Source organism: Cydia strobilella, chromosome 25 (assembly GCF_947568885.1).
Source record: "Cydia strobilella chromosome 25, ilCydStro3.1, whole genome shotgun sequence".
In the NCBI taxonomy this organism is placed as follows: domain Eukaryota; kingdom Metazoa; phylum Arthropoda; class Insecta; order Lepidoptera; family Tortricidae; genus Cydia; species Cydia strobilella.
The window spans coordinates 6,963,570-6,987,637 of record NC_086065.1 but is presented as its reverse complement, the minus strand read 5'-3'; the positions used below and the strand labels follow the sequence as shown (position 1 = coordinate 6,987,637).

General features: G+C 37.1%; 1 long non-coding RNA gene across 1 annotated transcript in view; it reads left to right on the top strand.

The window, feature by feature from the left end:
• The window catches only part of LOC134752936 (uncharacterized), a 160,245-nt gene extending 151,124 nt beyond the window's left edge, over positions 1-9,121 (top strand). Inside the window, exon 2 of the long non-coding RNA XR_010128779.1 lies at positions 9,004-9,121. This is a non-coding gene — a long non-coding RNA (uncharacterized LOC134752936). The remainder of the gene's footprint in view (positions 1-9,003) is intronic.
• The last annotated feature ends 14,947 nt before the right edge of the window (positions 9,122-24,068 follow it).

Sequence of the window (24,068 nt, the reverse complement as noted above, 5' to 3'; positions counted from 1 at the left end):
AATGATAAACTTGGTTCAGAAAAGGGTATAGAGACGGTGAATGTTGTTCTATTTCGCTCAAAAGAACGTCTCTCTCCACGGAATTGAAGGCATTTTTAACATCTAACTTGATGATAACGCAGTCTGTGTTTGCTGGGTCAGCTACAAATGTGCGAGTGGCATGGATAGCGGCTTCACACCCTCTTTGTGTGCCAAAGCCTAATTGATGTGGCTGGAGATACCCAGCCATTCGTTCCCTTACCGCACGACACCCCAGTTTTGCTACTAAACGCCGAAAGGTGCTTCCCACAGCAATTGGCCGTACGCCTCCCTCTTTTTTAGTTAACGCGCACAGAGAGGCTCCATACAAATACGGGCAAACTTCGGGGTTTAGTTGTCCACTGAGTAAAAAATTACAGAGTTTAACGAGACACTCAAGCAACCGTTGCCCGTTGTCGGCAGCCGAGCTCGACGTCAACTCTTTTAAATGAGCTGGTCGAATTCCGTCCAAGCCCGCGGCTGACCCATTATGAAAAGTCCCAAGCGCTTGGACTACTTCCTCTAAGTTAACGGTCAAGGCTTGAGTAGTCCTATCTGGCTCCCGGGGGAAAATTAAAGGGCGGGACGGGGGCGGGTGCTTTGTCTGTAGGGAGGCAAGAGTCTCAGGACCCGGAGGTGCTATAGAGTCATCTGACATTAACACGCGAGCGGCGCCCCTCACATCACCTTCGAAGACTTTATATTCTATTGTCTTTAGGACAGAGGGCATACGGGAGGAAACTTCCGCGGCACTTACATTTTCAAGCGAAGTAGACGAAAATCCGGTGGCAACTAAGTTATTCTTCACTTTAGACGTGAGATTGCCCGGGGCCTCAACGTCGGGTGCTCTTAGCGCCGAATATGCAAAAGTAAGTAGCGCACACCAATCGGTAGTTTCATTGGTCTCAATGCACTTACTAATAACGTTGCATAGTTTTTCCGCCGCCAGGTTTCTCGCTCCCCGGGGTATGTGACGAAGCACCCGTACTGAAGTTTTAAGAGTGCCGAGGCTCCTGAGGGTGTCCCCAGATGGTTGCAAGCCCTGTGAGCATGTAGTGGCGCGCCCGGGCTGGCTGTGGGGGACGGACTGGATGGCGCGGGGAGCCACCCGAGCAGATGAAGGCTGGCTGCGCTGAGGAGCCACGTTCTTGTGTAGGCGTGTAATGTGCGTCTTAAGGCCCTGTGACGTGAATCTACGAGACGATTCGGAGCAGTGGGGGCAAATCAATGTATGGGAGGTGGAACTCATCTTAAATGTAAAATTATGCTAAATTATGATTCTATAATTAAATTAAATATAAAACTTACAACACAATATAAAAGGGATATAAAAATGTTACATAAATATAAGGTAATACGATGATCCTGGTGCGATCCTCTGGTCACCGTAAGGCCTCAATAGCAAATGAAAAGGAATTATTTACAACACATATATAGTCTTAATTCGTTGGAACGTTTCCGAAAAGCGAAGAAGATTCATCCAAAGTAACAGCCGTTACCTTGCAGAACTGCTATATACTTGAAGCACTTAAACAGCGCAACGACAAGGCTGACGTACTCACAAGACTTGGTGCCACGAGGGTCAGTAGTATAAATAACAATAGTAATCACTTGTAGATATTGTAAATTTCGCCGTTGTTGTTGATATTTTACACAGATATATTTTCTTGTTTGTTTATTTTCTGTATGACAGCTTGTCATGTAGGCCGGGTTATCGATGACGGCGCTTTTTCAGGTTTTTATCTGCAACCTGCGGTCTCCGTGGAGAGATAACAATATCTGAGGATCGTGTATATTTCACCACTTCCAATTTGCCAAAGAATCATCAGAAATAATCCAAAATATATTTATTTAAGGGAAAAAAGATTAACGTGCGTGTTTTCCCGTTGCTAGGTGACACATATTATTTGTTTTAAACACAAATTGCCATGATTTAGGTGATGGAGCCGCCCGGTAAGCTAAAAATTGCCTGTGTCGGGAGGCACCGCTCTTCCCTAGGTTAAAGCAAACTATTTGTACAAATAAAAATTTAAAATCTAAAGATTAATTTCTAAAACTAAAACAACAAAAATGACACGAGAATTATTAAAATAGCACTCTAGACATAGGTACAGTAATAAATAAATATCTTTACGGGACTAGGACCGCTAAACATAACTAAATTCATTACCCAAAACACCGAATTTGACCATCCCATCAAATCCAATCTCGAAATATCGACTTTATTACAAAAAAACTAAGATTTATTTTACAAGAACAAACAAAATCCCTTAAGGCTTTTTGATATATAGAACATCGAAAACATATTTGTAAAATTTAACTTACATACTTGAACTGTATTTAGTTATAGATAAGGTTTAGAAACAAATGTCGGATTCTTGTTCGGCAAAACAATTGCATATAAATTTTAAGTACGACTGATTGTTTTGCGTAACGTGTTTTTAGTTATGGGCTAGGTTTGCTAAGATTTAAGTTAAAGACTAAGCTAGAAGCGAACAAAGCTAGGTTACAAATATAAGTAGTTAAATAACATGAGGTATCAAGTTATTTAAAAAAAAAATGACAAAAAAGACTGCAAAACAACAACTTTACTATAAGTTGGTCACTTTGAGTGAGTACAGTAGTGTAAGTTTTTCTTCGAGAACATTGGGACAGTGCCGTGCTCGAAACGTGCATAAATAATTATATATGTATAAAATTCATGAAAGTTTAAACCAGCATTTATATTATTATAAACTGATATCACACTGATATAGATGTCATATATTAAAGAAAAAAATATATACCATCTATTTCAGTTTATAATGTATCCCACCACAAACATTTTCATGTAAAATGTTGCCAAGACGAAACCATAAGGCTCGCACTTAAAAAGTGACAAGTGAAGCGAAGTGAAGTGAGTGAAGTGAAAAGTGAGTGTGTGAGTGTGATGCGACTTCTTAAAAACACAAATCAGAATATTTGATATAAAAACAATTTGATTTGTTCCCAAAGTTCATCCTTTAAAAGTTTTTTTATTTTATTTTGTACCTATGAAAGTGTTTTAATGTTAAGTTTCTCAGACGACATGTTTAACATACCAAGGATATTGAGGATACCAGTCGCCTTAAGACATATTCGTGCAGCCACAGTTTGCACTATTAGACGCTGTTCGATAATAAACTCGCGAGGTTGGTACTTGGTACAGAAAGCTCTTTACTGACTATCGGTGAACCTTGTGTCTTTGGCATAAGGTTGACGAAATGACAGTTAACAGTGTGGATAGACTGGATGGTACCATGTGAAGTAGTGTGAAGTAATCTTTCAAGCCGCAACTCTTTCTTATATTTGGCACAGAATAAGTATGTATGTATGTATATATGTATGATCAGCACTGGAAGTCGCCAGCAGCATGCTGAGATGGGGCCATTTCGTGACACTTTATTTTCATGTTCTTTTAATGTATGTCTATTGTCTGTGTGTTTACGAATAAAAAGTATTCTATTCTAAACACTTTATTGCACATTAGACAGGTTAAGATATACAATTAAACAGAAAGTATACAATGTACAAAGGCGAACTTATCCCTGTAAGGGATCTCTTCCAATAAGATAAGTATTATCAACAAATCACGAAGTGAAATCTTGATATTTAAATATCATGTTGACAATTATAAATGAATCGAAACTAAAAGATACCGGACCAAACGATAAGGGAATATTACACGAAACTCTGGGCAGGGGGCGCCACCACCACAATTTGAAGGTCTATCGCAAAAGAAAATCGAAATTTCGTTATCTAACAACTCCGTCAATTTCATATTTGAGCGATAAAGAGGTCTCTGTAAAAAAAACCGCCTTGTACATCAATGTCATATTTTATTATCTCAGAAAACTTGTCTGAAAACTGTTAAAGGCACAGTATGTATAAGTTACTCTATGGTTTACTAAACGGGCTAGTGCTGCACTCTGATGGCAGAACATTGCAGTAATACCCCTATTGGTAAAACATATATTAATTTTCTACAATTTTATTATGATCTAAACCATAGTCACTGTTTAGATCCTTCTGCGCACAGGTTTCGAACAATCTCGCTCTAGAATTTGGGGGAAAAGTGGGGCTCCGCCCGTTGTGATTCATGAGCGCTCATATGCAGACTTTAAAATAAATATTAAATTTAAATATTATAGGGACAGAATGTACCGAAACCCTAATCTTGAAATCATAGTCCTACCAACCTTCACCAGATCTTTGATACTCATTCTCTTTAGACTATTCTAAAGTTATTTCAAGTCATAACTTTAGAATAGTCAGTCGTGACTCATAAACAATAAAACAAATACAGTTCGACCTAGTTATTAAAAACAAATAGGTAGGGGAAACTGTTGTAAGTGTTGTAACTTGGACCTAGTTTTACCTCGGACAAATGGCAATAATTCCACATTGCCACGGTTATTGAAATATTTAATTATATTATTTGAAACTTTATTATTATTAAGTACAAAGAAACGATTAACAAAACGAGAGCGGCCGGTAACTCAAGAAAAAAATTAAAATATAAATTGTGTTATGAAAAGTCGTCGTTCGAACTTTTAGTACCTCATCATTTGATACCCTTTACCAATAAATAAATATGGTATATATAATAAAACGGCTTTTTTATTTTTATATTTATCTCTAACTGTGAAAGTGTGCGTGAAATTTCTCATATATTGGGTCAAGGAGCTAAAAATAGTAAAAAAGCCATTTTTAACGACACAACTACACCTTCAAAACAAAATGGGTCACTTACATAACTTATTACTATTCCCAGCTCCTCTCGTAGACAATACCAATTGACATGGTAATGTACCGGCCCCGACTAATCAAGTGTGTCGAACGCTTATGAGGAATTTGCGTTACAAAAGATGGGTAATGTTCAGCGTTTAAGCAGTTTGTCTTTGGTCTGCAATTCACTGAGAAGCTGTGGTGTGTTAAATGTTTTTTGAAAACCTCTGAGTCAAACGATACAACCAATTTTAAACTTAAATTTTTCGTGAGAAAATTGTCAGCCAGTTCTACTTCTCAGCATCCTATTTTTTCTAATCTAAAATAAAATAAATTCCTTAAATAAAATATCAAAGAAGAAACCCAATTCAAATATTTAAAAAATGTCATATTTATTTACAACTAGCATAAACTAAAGACTAGATACAACATTGAACTTTCAACATGTGCAATATGTTACTTTAATAAAATTTTATCAAATCAAATTACCTAAGTGAATTTGTACTTTCTATAGCACTTTGGGTCGACTGCTGAAGAGGTATTTTCTTCACAAAAGGCGGGTAATGTTCAGCGTTGAGTTTCTCTTTAGTTTACTGTAATTAACTGAGATACTAGGATACTACAGACTAGTACTGTGGAATATATTATATTTATGAAAGCCTAAGGCTCTGAAACGAAAAAATTAAATTTTCTATTGATAAAAGTGTCAACCACCCAACATCCTATTTTATCGAATTTAAAACAAGTTCCTTAAACTATATACGAATAACACCAAAGAAATACAATTAAAACCTTTAAAATATATCATGTACGTTCTATAGCATATTGAAATGACTGCAATTATGTTACTTTTATAAAATAAATTAATCAAAATCACCTTGTACTTTCTCAAGACCGTGAAAGCATAATCACAAAAATAAATATTAAAATTCAATGAATTAAGAGTACTAAGACACAAAAACTCAAAAGCACTGTTTTTAAAACATGTTTTAAAGTCGAGTAACATTCCTGAATCATATCCGATCTTAGACACACACGTATTTTAACACAATTGGATCATATCCACTCATAAATCATAGTGAACTCTATTACAAAACAATAAAGACTATATTCTCCAAACAAGGGGCCAAATCAGCTGTGCAAACAACAAAGCAGACGGAACACCTAATTTGTTAACGAATTTTTAGTGACGTGTATTTGTTTGAAATTTAATACAATTTCGAAAGGTTTTTGAGTTGCTTATGTGTAATTTTAAGTTAACCACGTTTTTGTTTGCAACCAAAAGACCAACAAATCTACCTCTCCTCTTATAAGCTTGCTGCCAAAACCAATTTCGATTTCCCTTTCATATATTAATCAGTTTAATTTTGATTAAGTTAAATTACCTATAATATTTTACACAAAAAAGCGCCAAATATGTATGTGCCAAGGCAGAAATATAATTGGGAATGTCACTTCGAAATCAAAAACCTCGTCAATTTTATCAGTATCTTTGTGTTTCATTTCCAATTTCTCAGTTCCATACTAAAATATATACTCGCACTTTTGTAGATTTGTTAGACAAATACGTAGTAAGTAGCCCACTCCTCGCCAAAATAAGCTCAGACCCTCAAAATGTGTGTGAAACCAATTACTACAGGCATGTAACCGCATATTGTTACAAAATACTTATTGTTATACTAGGAGGTCGCTAACTTACATAAACGCTGTGCGTGACATTTACATTAAGGCTTTTTAACCGACTACGACTAAACTTACGTTTATTTTTCATTTATTTATTAACACAAAGCATATACATTCTAAAAATTATGCTGTACAGCGAATAAAATAATTTAAATAAGTTAAAGTGACTTCACAAAGTTTGTGACCCCCCTCCCCCTTGTCACAACATGTCACATTTTCTTGACCCCCCCTAAACGTGTGATGTAATTAATGGATGACCCCTAAGGCTTAACTGCCGCTGTGTGTTTTAGCAGTCTGTGTGTAATAGAGTCAGACCAAGCTAAGTTAGCAGCGATTTTGATAACATAGATAGACTGTGCGTCAAGTAAACGTCATAATTTCATAGAAGTTTGACGTTTAAAATAACACTTGCACGGTCTGGGCTATCAAAATCGCTGCTAACTTAGCTTAGTCTGAATCTATGTATTTTAGTGTCGCGTTCCATCGTAGCGTCAGAACAGGGGGCCTATAGCTAAGATGATATTGAAGATGAAAATGAGAAAAGGGATGACAGCAGATGCTATGAAAGTCACTTGACTAATTCCATTCATAGTTTAAGTTTCAATTAGCGTTTTCTATCAACGATTTTGACTAGGCCCTCTGGAATGCATGAGGTGTTGATCAGAGGCTGTGGCCCGGGTGACATATGCTAGATGCTACATTATTAACTGACTACCAAAAAGAGGAATTTGTACGAAAAATCCCTTGGTCCGTTTCCATAACTATGGTTTTCGAAACTTATTTTAATTATAACTGCCAAAGAAAATTTATTTTTCCCGTTTCAGAAAAAGTCCATCAAAAATTTGTGATATTTAACAAGTGCACAGTAATTTGTCTAAATATGATGATGAGGAGGTCTTCTCTTTCTTATGTGCCTCCACTGCATTCTGCTTATAGGTTAACGCTGGACTATACCGTAATCCGATTGAATTTATGAAATTTGTTAACTTAAATGCAGATAGGTACCTAAAATTCAGTTTTATGATATGACAAGATGTTGTAGGTGAGCTGATAATAAAGTCAAATGACAGTCATTATTTTTTACACTATGGGGTGATCCATTAATTACGTCACACGTTTAGGGGGAGGGAGGGGGTCAAGAAAATGTGACGTTGTGACAAGGGGGAGGGGGAGTTACAAACTTTGTGACGTCACTTTAACTACATCTGTAACCGAAAATTGTTTTGATTTTTTTATTCGCTGTTAACACAGTTGAATAACTACTTTTTGCAATTATAATTTTATGGATGTATTTTTATTCCTAATCGGCTTCGTGTTATAAATTTCTAACATTGCTTTTAAAGATCTTTTTAAATAATTTTGAATATTACCGATTTTGGGTAGTTCTAGTCATATCAGTAACATTCAGAGAATTCAGTTGTGTCATCCGACGAGACAGGCTAGAGTAGCCATCAAGTGGATGTCAGTAGAAAGTAGAAAGTCATGGACAGGGAAGACTGAGCCTGAGATGACGGAACTTACACGATTTCGCGATACCGAATGTCCTTCAAAAAGGACCCAATAGGACTATAGAAATTTAATGGCATTTAAAATCAGCTGTTTATCGTCTTTTGTTTTGGACAAATGATGACTGTATATATTAATTTGTGTACTTCGCACCAGAAAAGCGTAAAAAATTAAGAAATGGCACTATCTTCATGATTGGGTTTTTTGTAGAGAGCATTTGTCGCACTTAAACTATCGTGAGACATATTTCAAAATATTTATCAGTACGGTTTTTACTCACTGTTATTTTTTCAAAAGCGACTAAAAATAATAGTGAGTAAAAACCGTACTGATAAATATTTTGAGAGCATTTGTGTTACGGTACGCAGGCCCAAAGTCCTACACAAAGCACTATATGAAAATGGATTATATTACATCGTAGTAATTAGTGCTTTGTGTAGGACTGTGGGCTTTTAAAGGATGTAATACCTATTATCAATAGCCAAATTAGCCAAAGTTCAGTACAAACAATCGCTGTGGTCGAAATCGGCTAGGATTTCATCATCAAGTTCTAAAGACGACGAAGAAGAAATTTTGAATGAAACTGTTTTTCGCACCTCGAAAGAAAATCATAGGTACCTTTGGCTATTTTCTGTGAGGTGCGAGGTGAGTACCATAAGAGCCACTTAACTAAGTAAATAGAACGAGCTGATAAGCTATCAAACGGAGTTTACTGCGGTCTAATCTAAGATTACGTTTTTATTTATTCACAGCAATGTGACCCCGAAAGGAATTCATTTCTCCGAGATGTTTCGTTAAGACGTTAAGATAAAACTTAAAAATCCGAAAGATTAAATTATTTATAGTCTCGGCATTCAGCGACCAACGTTATAAAATGATATTTAATTAATTATGTTAGGTTTGGGTAGGGGCACTGTGAATGTCAGCAGACCCCCAGCTGGGGAAGTACCTCCACCTTACAGAAAACCGCAGCCAAATAACATAGACCCTATAGTGTTCCTGCCGGGAGTAAGATTGCCAGAGCTCAACGAGGGTGCTGGGTGTTATTAGGGTTTAGGGTCGGCAACGCGCATGTAACACCTCTGGAGTTGCAGGCGTCCATAGGCTACAGTGACCGCTTGCCATCAGGCGGGCCGCATGCTTGTTTGCCACCGACGTAGTATGAAAATGTTTTTTAACAAAATGGGTACTGTAGTGTCTGAAAGCTGTGTTGCCTTCTTACCTACTCAAAAAACTAGGTAACATTAGCAATCTTATTAAACATATTTTTTTTTTTTAAACAGCTATGGAAAAATCGAATTAGTATTCGTAGTAAGAAATAACTTTTGAATTACCTATAGCTGAAAAAGTGTATAAAATGTATAAACACTTGCAAAAACATTAAATAAAACAAGTTAAAGTATTGAAAATGAAAATTCTTACCACCGAAGCTGTTTTCAGCGATGAAACTGAAAAGGTCCGCCATCTTATATCAATCACATGTTTATCTCATAGTCAAGTCGCTACTTTTAGTCTGATCTTATCATGTGACCAATCACAAAGCACAAGAAAAGAAAATTATCAAACAATTAAAGATATAAACGTTAAAATAATCGTAATTTTATCAGTTACAATTGATGAATAATAAACTTCAGCTTTTATTTGACATGCCGTGACGATCAATTGACACACTTTTATAATCTATACTTACGTAACAACGCCCAAAACTATTTCAAACTGACTTTAAAATAATTATTAATTACATACGTAATTAAATTTTAAATTCAATTCACACTAATTAAACGATAATTAATATTTAAAAGTTACAATATTGGCACGCACGTGATGGCGCCTAAGGTAAAATGGCGGGACATGGTTAGTTGTTCGTTGTTTTATACGTTCACACCTGTTACGTCACACCTGTAGCACTGTACTGTAGCATTATTCATATTTTCTTATCGGTTTTTGACCGTTTACGGGAAAACCGTCCTTAAGATTCACAACGGAGAAACGTAAGTGCCACCGATAGAAACGGTTAACCTCGTCTTTGGCGCGAAGAGTTTAGTTTTAATTTCGAACGTCGTTGGATTTGAGCAGGTTGAGCTTGAACAGTAGGCTATTTACACTGTTTAGAGCTTTTAGAGTTCCGAGGGGTAGAGTAGGACAGTATGTAGATCGTGTGTTACGAATTGGTGCACGTTTAAACAACCTTTGGATACAGTTACTGTTCTTTCCGTAAAGTTTTAACTTCGAAGTTTTCCTTCCTAATACGCCATTTTACATTAGTCCCTGCAACTTGTTGTTATTCATTTTTTAGGGTACATATTCGTAGCCAAAAGGCAAAAACGGCAACCGTAATATGATTTAAAAAACCGGCCAAGTGCGAGTCGGGCTCGCGTTCCAAGGGTTCCGTACATTTACACAATTTTAACAATGTATTTTTTTATGTGAAACGTGAGTGAAATGTCTTTAAAAAACCCATAGGGGTCGAATCAAAACTAAGTAATTAAGTCCGACTCGCGCTTGACTGCACATTTCTAATAGGTTTACCTGTCATCTATAGGTATAGAACTATTTTTTGTATATATATACATTTTTTTTTTTTTCAAAATTTTAGTCCCAGTAGTTTCGGAGATAAAGGGGGGGAGTGGTAATATTTTGGCTATTTTCTTAAATAATTCCTGAACTATATATTTTAATATTAAAAAAAAATATATGTTTGATACTCACAATAAATAAATAAATAAATAAAAACTATTTAATTCGGACCATAAAAATCCATAGAAATGTTAGTTGAAACTTAAATTTAAATTGAAATTTAGGTACATTACAAACTATGTTAGTAATAGGTACTTTATGTAGGTACAAAACAACAGGACAATAAGAGCTAAGAGGCATGAAGAATATGACTAGACAATGAGCTCTTTCATTTGATATGTAACACTATATAGTTTGAAAAACTTTATTTTTTAATTTTCTCATTTACCCATAAAAGTGCAAAAAAATTGTTTACGTTACATGTCCGTCTTTGGGTCACAATTCACAAACTTACATATGCGTACCAAATTTCAACTTAATTGGTCCAGTAGTTTCGGAGAAAATAGGCTGTGACAGACGGACAGACAGACGCACGAGTGATACTATAAGGGTTCCGCTTTTCCTTTTGAGGTGTGGAACCCTAAAAAGCGCCACTATTTTTCAAAAACGCTGGCTGAACCCACTGCATCGACAATCTAAACCTAATTTTTACGTTGCACCTTTATAGGCGTTGAATCGAATACGTTATTGTGGACTTTTGAAGAGATTATTTTCAAAAGTATTCCCAGTTTTTTTTAGAAACCGAGTATTAGGGTACGCGTGAACATTGTGAACTAGGGTATCGGTATAAATATGCTCGGTAGGGTGCGCGACAGCCGCCACAGCCTCCTGGCCGTCGTGGCTAGCAGGTGGGACAGTGGCCTACTGAAGCACTGGTCCGCCATGCACGTTAGCCTCATTAATAAATTTAATTTAATTTAATTTAATTTAGTCTGTGTATTTTAATTTAATTTAATTGGTTCATTTTATTCAATCCATTTTTAAAATTTCAATTTAATTATTTATTTTAATTCTATTTTAATTGTAATTTTCTAATTTAAACAATGCTGTAATTTTTTTATTTTTTTAAAAGTTGATTGAATTTTAATATTTTATATTTGATATGTAAATTGGATATATTTGATATGTATATATGGATTCCGAATTTTCCGAAATATATGTTTTTTTTTTTTTATAAATATTTTATAAATAACCGGCCAACTTTTTAGTATTTGTCGTTATAGCGGCAACAGAAATACAATACATCTGTGCAAATTTAAATTGTCTAGCTATCACGGTTCATGAGATACAGCCTGGTGACAGACGGACAGACAGACAGACAGCAGAGTCTTAGTAGGTCCCGTTTTTACCCTTTGGGTACGGAACCCACAAAAACCGGACAAGTGCAAGTCGGACTCGAATACCGAGGATTCCGTACTTTTTAGTATTTCAAGTATTTGTAACAGAAATACAATACCTACATCTGTGAAAATTTCAACTGTCTAGCTATCACGGTTCATGAGATATATAGGTACAAGTGGTACAACCTGGTGACAGACAAACGGACGGCGGTGTTAGTAATAGGGTCCCGTTTTTACCCTTTGGGTACGGAACCCTAAAAATGAAAGCGTAACTTTGATTGTATGGCGGCGCCTAGGTTCGTGCGACGAAAAGACATGTGCTATACACGGGCACCTGCTATCTCGTGTGTGCTCAGGGCGTTTGCTCTCGCTATCTGATAAGGATTGGGAACATCTCGACTCGTGTTGATGAGACTCTATTAATAAAACTATAATTTTGTACAAAGTTGTGTACCAATTAATAACTACTACGGGGATAGAACCCTTCGGAAAAGAATTCCATATTTGCTTAATATTTTGCCCGAAGCCATAAGATGTGAAAATAAGAAGTCTAAATTTAAATCTATGTTAAAAATACACTACCTCAATATTTTGTAGTAATTGCACTACTATAAAATTAAGTTATGTACATATGTAACTAGAGACTGATGACCCCACAAACTCTTTATTGAGTTTTGCGGGGCTATGATTATTGTAAGAATACTCTGTATTTTATTAAATAAATAAAATAATAAATAAACATATTACAGTAAAAGTCGCTTAAGAAGATACTGAAGGGAGCACGCCAAAAATTCAATAATTACTAACGATTTTACGACTGACTTCATTTTTTAGGGTTCCGTACCTCAAAAGGAAAAAACGGAACCCTTATACAGCCTATTTTCTCCTAAACGGGGGGGTAAATGAGAAAATAATAAAATAAAGTTTTTATAGTAGATTGTTAACCAAGGGATGAAAGGCACTCATTTCTGCCGAGGTATTTTGGTGCTCGAACACAGTGAGAGCGCCAACAGTCCGAGGCTGAAATGACGCCTTTCACCCGAGTTAAACACTCTACTTTTCATTTCGAATACGAGGAAAGTAAAATGCATGTGTTTTTTTTAAAACATGACCAAGTATACATTTTTATAGTATTTCTTAAGGGTACTTTCGGTTAGCAATTTAGGCAAAAGTATCATTATTTATGGAATGGAGAGTCAAATATCAGAATGGAAATTGTATAACAAATCCATTTAAACTCAAATTTGAATTGCTTATCGTAAAAAAATCAAAAAAATCGTACTTCGAACGTAAAATGCTCTAGTGCAGACGCGTATCATTTTCTGCACACCTTTTAGAACAACAATGACCCTCTTTCAGAGCATGAGAAATGAAAAAACTATATCGTGTTACATTTACATATCAAATGAAAGACCTCATCCGATCCCTACGGATTTTTATATGGATGGTATAGAAAGGATGCCAATCTCTTATGGCAGAATTGTTACAAAAGTGACCGCTTTCAGCTTTAAATAATAGTTCCTAATCTCTCCGGTGGCGCTAGTTAGGCTCTGGGACATGAGTAAAAATATGAACCATATAGGGCAACAAGTAACCCGACCAAATTATGTAGGTTGTTTTTGGTAGTATTTCGGTGTATTGTGGCGCCGCCTAATTACTGTTTTTTGATGGACACTTTTCATACATAGAGATTTGGCTCCTTTATACAGTCTCCATGGATTTATTTAGTCAGTCCTCACGTCTTGTTTCACATTCACTTTGTCAGTAGAAAAAGGTGCGAAATTCAAATTTTCTACAGGACGATAACGATAACGCTTCACGCATACATTTTTCAAATTTGCCTTGCCGCTTTTTTCTACTAACAGAAATAGCTTGACACACTATAGTTTGTCACAAGACTGTCTCATTTCAAACATAGACAGAGAGAATCATACTATCTTTGTCTTACACTAGTATTAGCACCCAAAAGAAATGGATGAGTATAGTTTTTTTTGTTCATTTACTGACAAGATTTGCTTGACCAACTATATATAAAATTTTGAACGTTTCACGAATTAAATTGGTTTAATTAAATGTAGCGGTTTTAAATATATCTCAAACATAATTTATTCTCCTTTACGTTGGTAGCATTGTAAAAAAATGTTGCCCGTTAATGACATTACCCCATAAGAAGGTAGGATCCTATAGAAGTGGCCTACGGCGTGCGCCCGTGAGGGACAGAACATACGAAGTACGAACTATAGATTTGTAGCCCACCATAAACCATACAAATTTACGGTGGGGAATAAAAACAATGTGAGACTGTAACAAGGACGAACAATAATAACGCTTTCTCTGTTACTCCTACTGAAAGATACATAAGACTATCCCGTTCTGACAGTTTCCCCCACCACTTATGCCTTATTTTTATTTTTTTCAGGCAACTTGGCCCATAGATAAATACCTTAAATATAGCATACATATTATTAAAAAATATATGTTAAAACTTAGTACGAAAGAAAACAGTTCTAAAGGAACAAGAATACAATTTTTATGAGTCAAGTTACAAAATCAATAAAAGTAACTCGGGGGGAATTTGTGTATAAACTAGCAACATAAGTCTGAAATGTCATCGATCTGTCAAAAAAGCGCAAACGATCTCGCCGATTGATTCTACAATTTTCTTTCATTCGCAGAAGCTAGCGGGTGCAAGTACGTGAATTTAAATTTGCAATTTTCAATACAGTTACAGTGATAAATCATTATTTTACAATATCACAAGGCCTAAGGTTAAATTCTAGTAGTCTTTACTTTAAATTCGTTGTTGTATGTGAGAAAAAAAATGTATTTAGGTTATGTAAGAGTGCATTTTGGAGGCCAAAATTAGTGCCAGTGATTTTCAAACAGTGTTTTAAGATTGTGTTTGTTTTTTTTTCAGCACACACACTGATTTAGACAATGAAAACGTCTCAAATTGCCCAGTACGCCCTTCGACTCACCTATTCGCAGGTAAGAAGATTTTTTTTGTAGATACCAAAATATCATAACTGTACCTTTAATTATGTAGGCACTTAATTTTCATTAGTCTTAATGAGTTGGGTCAATTCAGCACTGTTGCACAGTAAATAGAAAATTTATATTGTTCTGTTAGGACAATTGATTTCTTATCATTGCCAATCTAACTGCTCGTAATTAGTCTTATTTTTACAATAACTAGGAAATACTCAATCGAGAATCGCTAGGTCTTAATTTTATTCCACATTTTATTTCAAAAATCAATGAATGGTGTTGACAACTGTCAAAGGTTTGCATGGCACCATCGTAGCTTGCTTCCTTTTTCTATGAGATTTGGCTTAAAGGGCTGGCATCCAGGATCCAGGGCATAAATTTCCATAAAATAAAAAAAACAAAAATTGGACACAATTATAGGGATTGACTGGGCAAGGCTATGCTGATGCCATAGACATAGTATATACAAGTAGTTATAGACGCGCCACCGTGTGACCTGGGGTAAGAGAAAGAATATTCATATAAAATTTGGGCTGCATAGGATTTTTTCTCTCATTTATAAATTTCGTCATTGCCTACGATGCCTTCGGTCGGTGATAAGGACAAAGCATGGCACTATTTTCTCTTTCCTTGTATAGGAATCGCAATAAGACTATCTTTCTCTATCAAAGAGTGTCAGGCCCTTGGCTGATGCCATCTGCTAAATACTTCACCAGCCCTATAAGAATAGTGTGGCATATGTATCTGTAATGCAGCGGTCGGCAACCTTTTAGCAGCCAAGGGACACATAGTAGTTAACGAAATTGACGCCGTCTGCACTTTGTTAATATTTATGACTTTATCAGGTATTATAGTTTGTCAATATTGCATACAAAATAGCCAGAGGCTTGCGGACCGCAAGTGAGAGGTTCGCGGGCCGCCCGTTGCCGACTGCTGCTGTGATGCATCAAAACAGATCTACCCCGTAATATGTTTGAATTTAGAAGAAATTTGGAGACTGCTAAAAAACCAGTTTACACAGTCAAATGTCGAATTACAGACTAAATTTTATAAGCAGTATTTATTTTCTATATAAAGCTTCTATTTCCCGTACAAAACTAATAATCTAGCAATTCTAACAATTTGGCATAAGTGGAAAATTTCTAATTCAAGTTTGCAATTTCAAATATAGGTACTTCATTCATTATATTGAACCCGCAATGTATTAAGCGAGCGCTGCGTGTATCTCGACCATAAGCTGCAGCAGGGTTGATAAAAATCATGATTTTTATAAAAAAAAACATAATGATCCGATTAATTTGATTTAAATCGGATTTATTTGATTAAAATCAGATTTTTTTAGATTTTTCATTTTCTTGCTTTTTTTCATCGAAATAAACGCACACAGCATCTTTTTTTCTTCCAGACATCTTTTTGTTGTATTCACTCTTTCACTAGTCAATTACGAATGACCGGGCGAAAAGCGAAATGCGTCTCGTGTTTTAGTTTCGGGGAATCCTGGAACTGTTTCAGTACCATGCGTCTCGTATTATAGTTTCGGGGTTTCCCCGAAACTGTTACGGTATGACTCGCTTGCACATGTGTGCGTGCCGTAGTGGTCCGGGGAATTCCCTAAACAATATTGGGCCGATTTGGTTGTAGTAAAAATTTAATGATTTAAATCAATGATTTTTTTGAAAAAATCCCTTGATTAAAATCACGATTTAAATCATATTAACCCTGAGCTGCAGGTATTAAAAGGCATGGTCACCGATGATAAGACTGTTGCTGTTTATACTGACAATGTCCAGTAAAAATTGTTATGACTGGATTCGTATTGACAATGCACAATGTCTAGTCAAAATTGTTATGACTGGACAGTGTCAATAATTAGTAAACAAACACTTAACGATGCCTTCATTGTACAAGTGTAAAGTCTAAGACAAATTGATGCTTCAAATTTTACAGCTGATGATGTACAGCAACGCAGCAGCAGATGTAAGCGCAGGTGGCTAGCGGTAAAGGACGTGCGACTTTCAATCCGGAGGTCGCGGGTTCAAACACCGGCTCGTACCAATGAGTTTTTCGGAACTTATGTACGAAATATCATTCGATATTTACCATTCGCTTTTCGGTGAAGGAAGACATCGTGAGAAAACCGGACTAATCCCAATAAGGCCTAGTTTCCCCTCTGGGTTGAAAGGTCAGATGGCAGCGACTTTCGTAAAAAAACTAGTACCTACGCCAATTCGTGGGATTAGTTGTCAAGCGGACCCCGGGCTCCCATGAGCCGTGGCAAAATGCCAGGACAACGCAAGGAAGATGATGTACAGCAACTGCAAAATTGCATGGACACACCCTTAACCTCGGGTTAGTGGGATGGTGTAAGTAACATTATCTCAAAAGAAAATTTGTGTCGTTTTCAAGCAAAAGGTACCACATTGTCGCTTGCCATAAGGACGCTCTGACAGGTTTTTCGTATAAAGATACAAGCAATTTTCGTCTAGACCTTATCCTATTATTGTATATAAGTACAAAGTTTCAGAGCAATCTAGCTAGTCGTTTTAAGATGAGAGCGTAACTACGTTTGTATGGAGAACCGAGCTTGCCGGGGACTCTTGAGAGGGGCCCACTGACTATCAATCCGCCGGACGATATTGGCCTGTCAGTTGTTCGGAACTGTCAAATTTTTGGTTTGGTTGACAGGCCGATATCGTCCGGCGGACTGATAGTCAGAGGGCCCCTTAAATCTCACTGGCGTTATTATACTTATTATTAAACCTAACTGCAGTAATCTTATTATTAAATCACGTTGCACTAGACACGCTCCATACGAGACGTGCAGAAACGTGATGCCCCACAATAGCGTGCGTTACCTGCACACAACATTGAAACTGGCATTGTAATTTGTAGGTACTTGAAGGCTTTTAGACAAAAACTGCATATTTATTTTAAAGCTAATAAAACAACTGGACGACCGGTCTGGGTAGTGACCCTGCCTGTGAAGCCGATGGTCCTGGGTTCGAATCCCGGTAAGGGCATTTATTTGTGTGATGAGCACAGATATTTGTTCCTGAGTCATGGGTGTTTTCTATGTATATAAGTATTTATATATTATATATATCGTTGTCTGAGTACCCATAACACAAGCCTCCTTGGGCTTACCGTGGGACTTAGTCAATCTGTGTAAGAATGTCCTATAATATTTATTTAAAAAAAAAACTTCATTGATGTATTGTTATATGATACATTGGGTTCTTCTGAAACTATTTAATAGGGAATATTACGCAAAACTGCGTAGGGAGCGCCACTACCGCAATCTGAGGGTCTATCGCGAAACAAGAAAATCGAAATTTCGTTATCTAACATCTCTGTCACTCTTGCATGGTCGAGCGATAAAGATGCAGATAGCGAAATTTCGGATTCGCGTTTCCCGGTACGTCCTCTGTAAACAAACCGCCTTGATGCATCAATGTCATATTTTATTATTTCTAAAAACTTGTTAAAAACCTGTTAAAGGTACAGTATGTATAAGTTACTCTATGGTTTACTAAAAAGGCTAGTGCTGTACTCTGGTAGCAGAACATTGCAGTAATATTCCCTATTTAGAAATACTCATCGAGACATTTCTAAAAACCCCAAACACAATTAGGTTGCGTTATTTTATCACATGGCCACCTCCTGTCTTCATCATCAGATCAGCTCGATGGTACCATAATATTGCATTGTTACCCGACTTACATATGTATGCAAATTTTTGGCTTCATTGGAAGTCGGTAAGTGGTTCAAATTTAACTTGCAAGATTTGACCTTAATCCGTTGCAATAAGGTGAAAAATGTATACATATTTATGAACTCGACTGTACATTGCAACTTAATAAAAAATCTTGTAAAAATAGAGCAGCCATTACAAAAACGATTATAGATTAATTTAAATGCCACAGATATAATAATCTCTCACGTCAATATAGTTCACATATAAATAGAGGTTAATCCACCGAGACGGCACGCGTCATTACCGGACATAGCTGATAAGAGTGATAAGTGACAAGTGATAATTATATAAGACGCCACCTTTGTACTTCTTTATCTTTACTGTACAGTCAAGGGCATAAATATATATACATTACATTCCCAAAGTTTCAAAAATATGTGTACGCTCTTACGCCTTAGACAATAAAGTCGTGTTCACATATTTTTGAGCCATTGTCTGGATCGATATTTTTGCCTTCGACCATATGGTGCTATTTTACGGCGCTAGTGCGATACTTGGCATATTACGTGACTATATGTCGAAAAGTTAAAGGACCATATGTACTGTAAAGCGTTTTTCGATACATGTGCGAATAGGACTACTATTTTTCGCACTTATATCGTAATGTACTATAATAATATTGGTTGTTAGATACAGTTGCAATCCCTACTAATATTATAAATGCGAAAGTAACTGTCTGTCTGTTATCTTCACGTTTAAACCAATGACCAATTCAGTTAAAATTAGGTATAAATATTATAAGGACATTCTTACACAGATTGACTAAGTCCCACGGGAAGCCCAAGGAGGCTTGTGTTATGGGTACCTACTCAGCAACGATATATTTTATATATAAATACTTTAAATGCCCTTACCGGAATTCAAACCCAGGACCATCGGCTTCACAAGCAGGGTCACTACCCACTAGGCCAGACCGGTCGTCAAATATAGATATAAATACAAATATAGGTACTTTGAATCCTAGGGATTCCAGGGAAGGACACAGGATAGTTTTTACCCCGGAAATCATCCGTGCCGTCAAAAGAAGTTTGAATTGAATTGAAATTAAAATAGCTTTTATTCCTGACACATGAATTTTTAAATACATTTTCTTTTACAAATATACAAGTATCTATATTTTATTTATTTATGTTTTTACTCTTCGTTTTCTGTTACTTCTTCTTTGTCAGGCTGTCTGACATAGGCCTCCGCCAGCCAGTAGTGCTCGCGGTTTTTTGAGAGTCTTCTCCAGTCTTCAGGGAAGTCATCTTCCTATTTTTTGTATGGTTTACATTAGGGTCTTTTCTTTCCTCTTTGGTACCATTCTGTGACATCTTTGGTCCTTTTGTGAGCGCCTCATGTGCCCTCGCCATTTCCATCTGAGTGTTCGGATTCTCTGGGAAACATCATCTATTTGGGTTGTTCTATGAGTCTGCATCGATATCTTAGTTTTATTCCCAGCATACTCCTCTCCATACTTTGTTGAGTGACTTTGACTTTATGCTCATTTTCCTTGGTTAAGGCCACGAAGACGCAAATCTACTTCGCGTGTCCGAACCCCGGCCAAGCGTCGAGGTTGACCGTTGCTTTTTACAGTCCACGCCGCCGGTTGTTGCAGCCGGACGTCCGTGAAAACTTTAAAAATGCTTCGTTGCATGATAATTAACTGCAACCGTCCAAAAATTGCGAGCACCCAAAGGCAAGAACATAGTTCCTATCACAGATAAGTAATTTTAAAATTATATTATGCGTAATTTTTGTATGAAAAAGTCGGCACGCTTGGTGTCAATACAAATTGTGGTATTTTCGTCATCTAGCGTATATATTAAATCTGTGATTAAGGCCCAGGTTTCACAACCATATGTTAGTCCGACAAGAAATTGTAGAAAATAAATGAGACATTTTTGACGTAAAATGCTTAAACATGGCAACAATTTATCATGGAATTGTTTTAGTTCCATTTTATTTAATTTCTTACTATTTTATGTCGCACTATACATATAATTGTATTATGTATAACGTTAAATGGACTGTGGACACGGCAATTGATAATGATAACGCTCTCGATGTGACGGATGATAATGAATTTACAAGTTCACGGTCAAATCTATTTGACTGCTTGTTTTGTCTCATAATTTGCGTATATTAATAGACTTTGCACTTTGTAATGCGTAACTGTGTATGCAGTTTATGATGCTGATGATTGTATCGTATTAAAAACACTAATTCGGAACATCATTCTATCATAAACCATTTTACAGTTACAGTAGGTAACCGCAACAAGTTGTACCGTATCGACGAAAAATAACGTTTATAGTTCCACGTAGGTATGCACTTTATTTTTAGGCTACTAACCTTCACGACTGTCAATCTTACTACCTATAAATATAAACTATTTTGTAGCTAAAATTACCTCAAGCGTACCAGAGTAAAGATAGAAAGTAAAGTAAAAATTTTGCAAGTAACTGGAACTTTCCTAGCACTAGTAACACTACTAAACCGGAGAATATATTATATCCTGTAACTAAACACGTCAACGTCAGTGACTGCTTGTACAGTCGCCATCAGATATATCAGAGCGCCCGAGGTGCTCAAAATATCTGAACACGCACTCTAACGCCTTGACAATAGAGGCGTGTTCAGATATTTGTGAGCACCTCGGGCGCTCCGATATATATGATGGCGACTGTACATAAAACTATTTCCATCAGCTTGCCTAATATTCAGACAAGTTGACCACTTCCTACGGCTCTTAAAGAAAAAGCAAAACCATATTACCTACTTGATTTAGCACCAGCTTGCCCGCGAATATTTGACGAACCGCCACTGCTTACGCTGCGTCTTACGTAAGCGAACAACTCGCGAACGCGAAGCGGTGCGGCGCGGGGTGAAGTGTCCTACGAGATCGCCCCCCATATCAGCATCATCATCATACCAGCCGAAAGACGTCACTGCTGTACATAAGCCTCCCTTAAGGATCTCCATCTCCACAACAACCGTATGCGCGTTGCCCTCATCCGGTCCCCTGCGATCTTCACCGGATCTTCGGCCCACCTTGTCGAAGGCCGTCTTGTGACTCGTTCATTACAGAACGGGAAGGACCTTCTACAAACTGCATGCGAATACATTACTTCCGGTTTCCTGCTAATAGTTTTATGTTCAATTCTATTTGATAAACTAATCCTAATTATTTGATTTTGACAGTCGTCATTAGTTGTTGAAGCGGCCAAGGTGCTCAATATCGAACGCCGTGGGCCCGCCGCGCCGCTTCGCTTAGCATTCGCGAGTTGTTTGCTTACATTTGCTTACGTATTACGTCGTAAGACGCAGCGTTAGTCGCACACACAACAAAATCATGTCATGACAGCGAGATTTTGAAATTAGTATTCTTTTTTCGTACCGATACTGTTTAACCACCAACTGCAAGATGGACCAAAAGGTATCTCAACGTTTTTTTTTTAGCTTAATATCGTGCACATTAATTCATTCAATATTGTTTTTGCGATTAGAACTATGTGTAGCCAGCTGTGTGTGGAATCATTCACCTCAACTATCCTGAGTGTCCTGCCGATACCTATAGTAAATTTATAGGTTTATATTATAGGAAACAACGCAATTTTACAGGTCTATGACCGTTTATCGATCACAAATGTACAGAATACACGTCTTACAACACCTCAGTGTAGACATCAGATAAGCTCGTGTAGACATCAGATAATCCGGCTCATTAACTGCGCAGTGCCCACGTCAGTGGACAGATTTAGACATGTTTATTGACTGAATACCGCCGGTACTTTGGCGCCACGTGTTTTTTATTAGGCCTCAAAGTCAAGGGAATACGCATAAATCACAAAATGAGATCAGAATGACCCGTGATCAGATACTCCTCAGCGGTGGCAGCATGGTTCCCTTTTTATCGCCTGTCACTTTCGCACTTACATATACTTGTTAGAATGTGACAGGTGATAAAAATGCGACCGTCGACCGACCAGAAACAATAATAAAAAAACACTATTAGGTTGCGTTGTTTTATCACAGTTCCAATGGGCACCTCTTATCTCCATTATCAGATCAGCTCGATAGTACCATATTATTGCATTGTCACCCAACTTAGGTACATATGTATGCAAGTTTTTAGCTTCATTGTGAAAACCGGGAAGTGGATCAAATTTAACTTGCAAGATTTAATTATAGACAGACAATGGGATGTGAAAGTAAATAAAAGCTTATAATAAAAACTAAACTAATCTAAACTAAAAGTAGTCCCCCTTGCATCGCACCCGGCTCAAAGGTTCCCTTAATATAATCCCTGCAGCATTTCCACGCAGAACTGCTATGGAGACCTGCTGGACCCAGTTCGATCCAGCGCGGAGATCACAATTCTCTCCTGCATGCGCATGCGCAAGCGCGGCCTATTTACAATTTACATGACGCGACTGTTTTATATATTTAGATTTAGAAACCCGCTCTTTATATAAGTCATCGAATATCCTTTGTTCTATAATAGGAGATGGATTTAGACGTATTTACTGACACACTCCTGAATATATACCGTCGCTATATTGGCGCCTCATCAGCCACATGTCTTAAATTAGTTTTCAAAGTCAAGGTCAACTCAGAACTACGACCACCGAATAAATAATAGTAGAAAGGAAACTTCCTACAAAACCGAAGTTTGACAGCGGTTCTGGGACGAATCATGCTGACCCTTTTTAATATATATGCACCCCCCCTAACCCTCTTACAATGAAACTACATTCAAGATTTATTTTTCTACATAGTCTCTCTCAACACTAATACACTTATTCCATCGGTGCTCCAGCATTTCAATAGCCTCCTGAAAAAAAATATGTCCGACCTCTGAAAACCACTCCTCCACAACAGATATCACCTCTTGATTGTCCAAAAAAAATTTTCCACGTAAAAATTCCTTTAATTTTGGGAATAGCCTGTAGTCGCTGGGGGCCAAATCAGGCGAATACGGTGGGTGCTCCACCAATTCGAAGCCTGCTTGGTGTATGGCAGCCTTAGCGACACAGGACGTATGGACGGTAGCAATGGTAGCATTGTCTTGGTGGAAGAGTACGCCACTTGTCAACTTGCCCCGGCGTTTCTCTTTAATAGCCTCTCGCACTTTTAGAATTAAGTTTGCATAATAGGCCCCTGTAATAGTCTCTCCCTTTTTCAAATAGTCAGCCAGGATTATTCCTTGAGCATCCCAGAATACAGACAGCATAACCTTTCCTGCAGACGATGCCACTTTAAATTTACGTGGTGGCGGAGAACCACTGTGTTTCCACTGCTTACTTTGAATTTTAGTTTCGGGGATCATAGTGATGTACCCAAGACTCGTCCATGATTACGTATCTATGGAGAAAATTATCTTTATTAGCTTGGTACATATCCAACAGACGCTGGCAAATCAATACTCTATGTCTTTTCTGATCAATGGTCAACATTCGTGGCACCCATCTTGC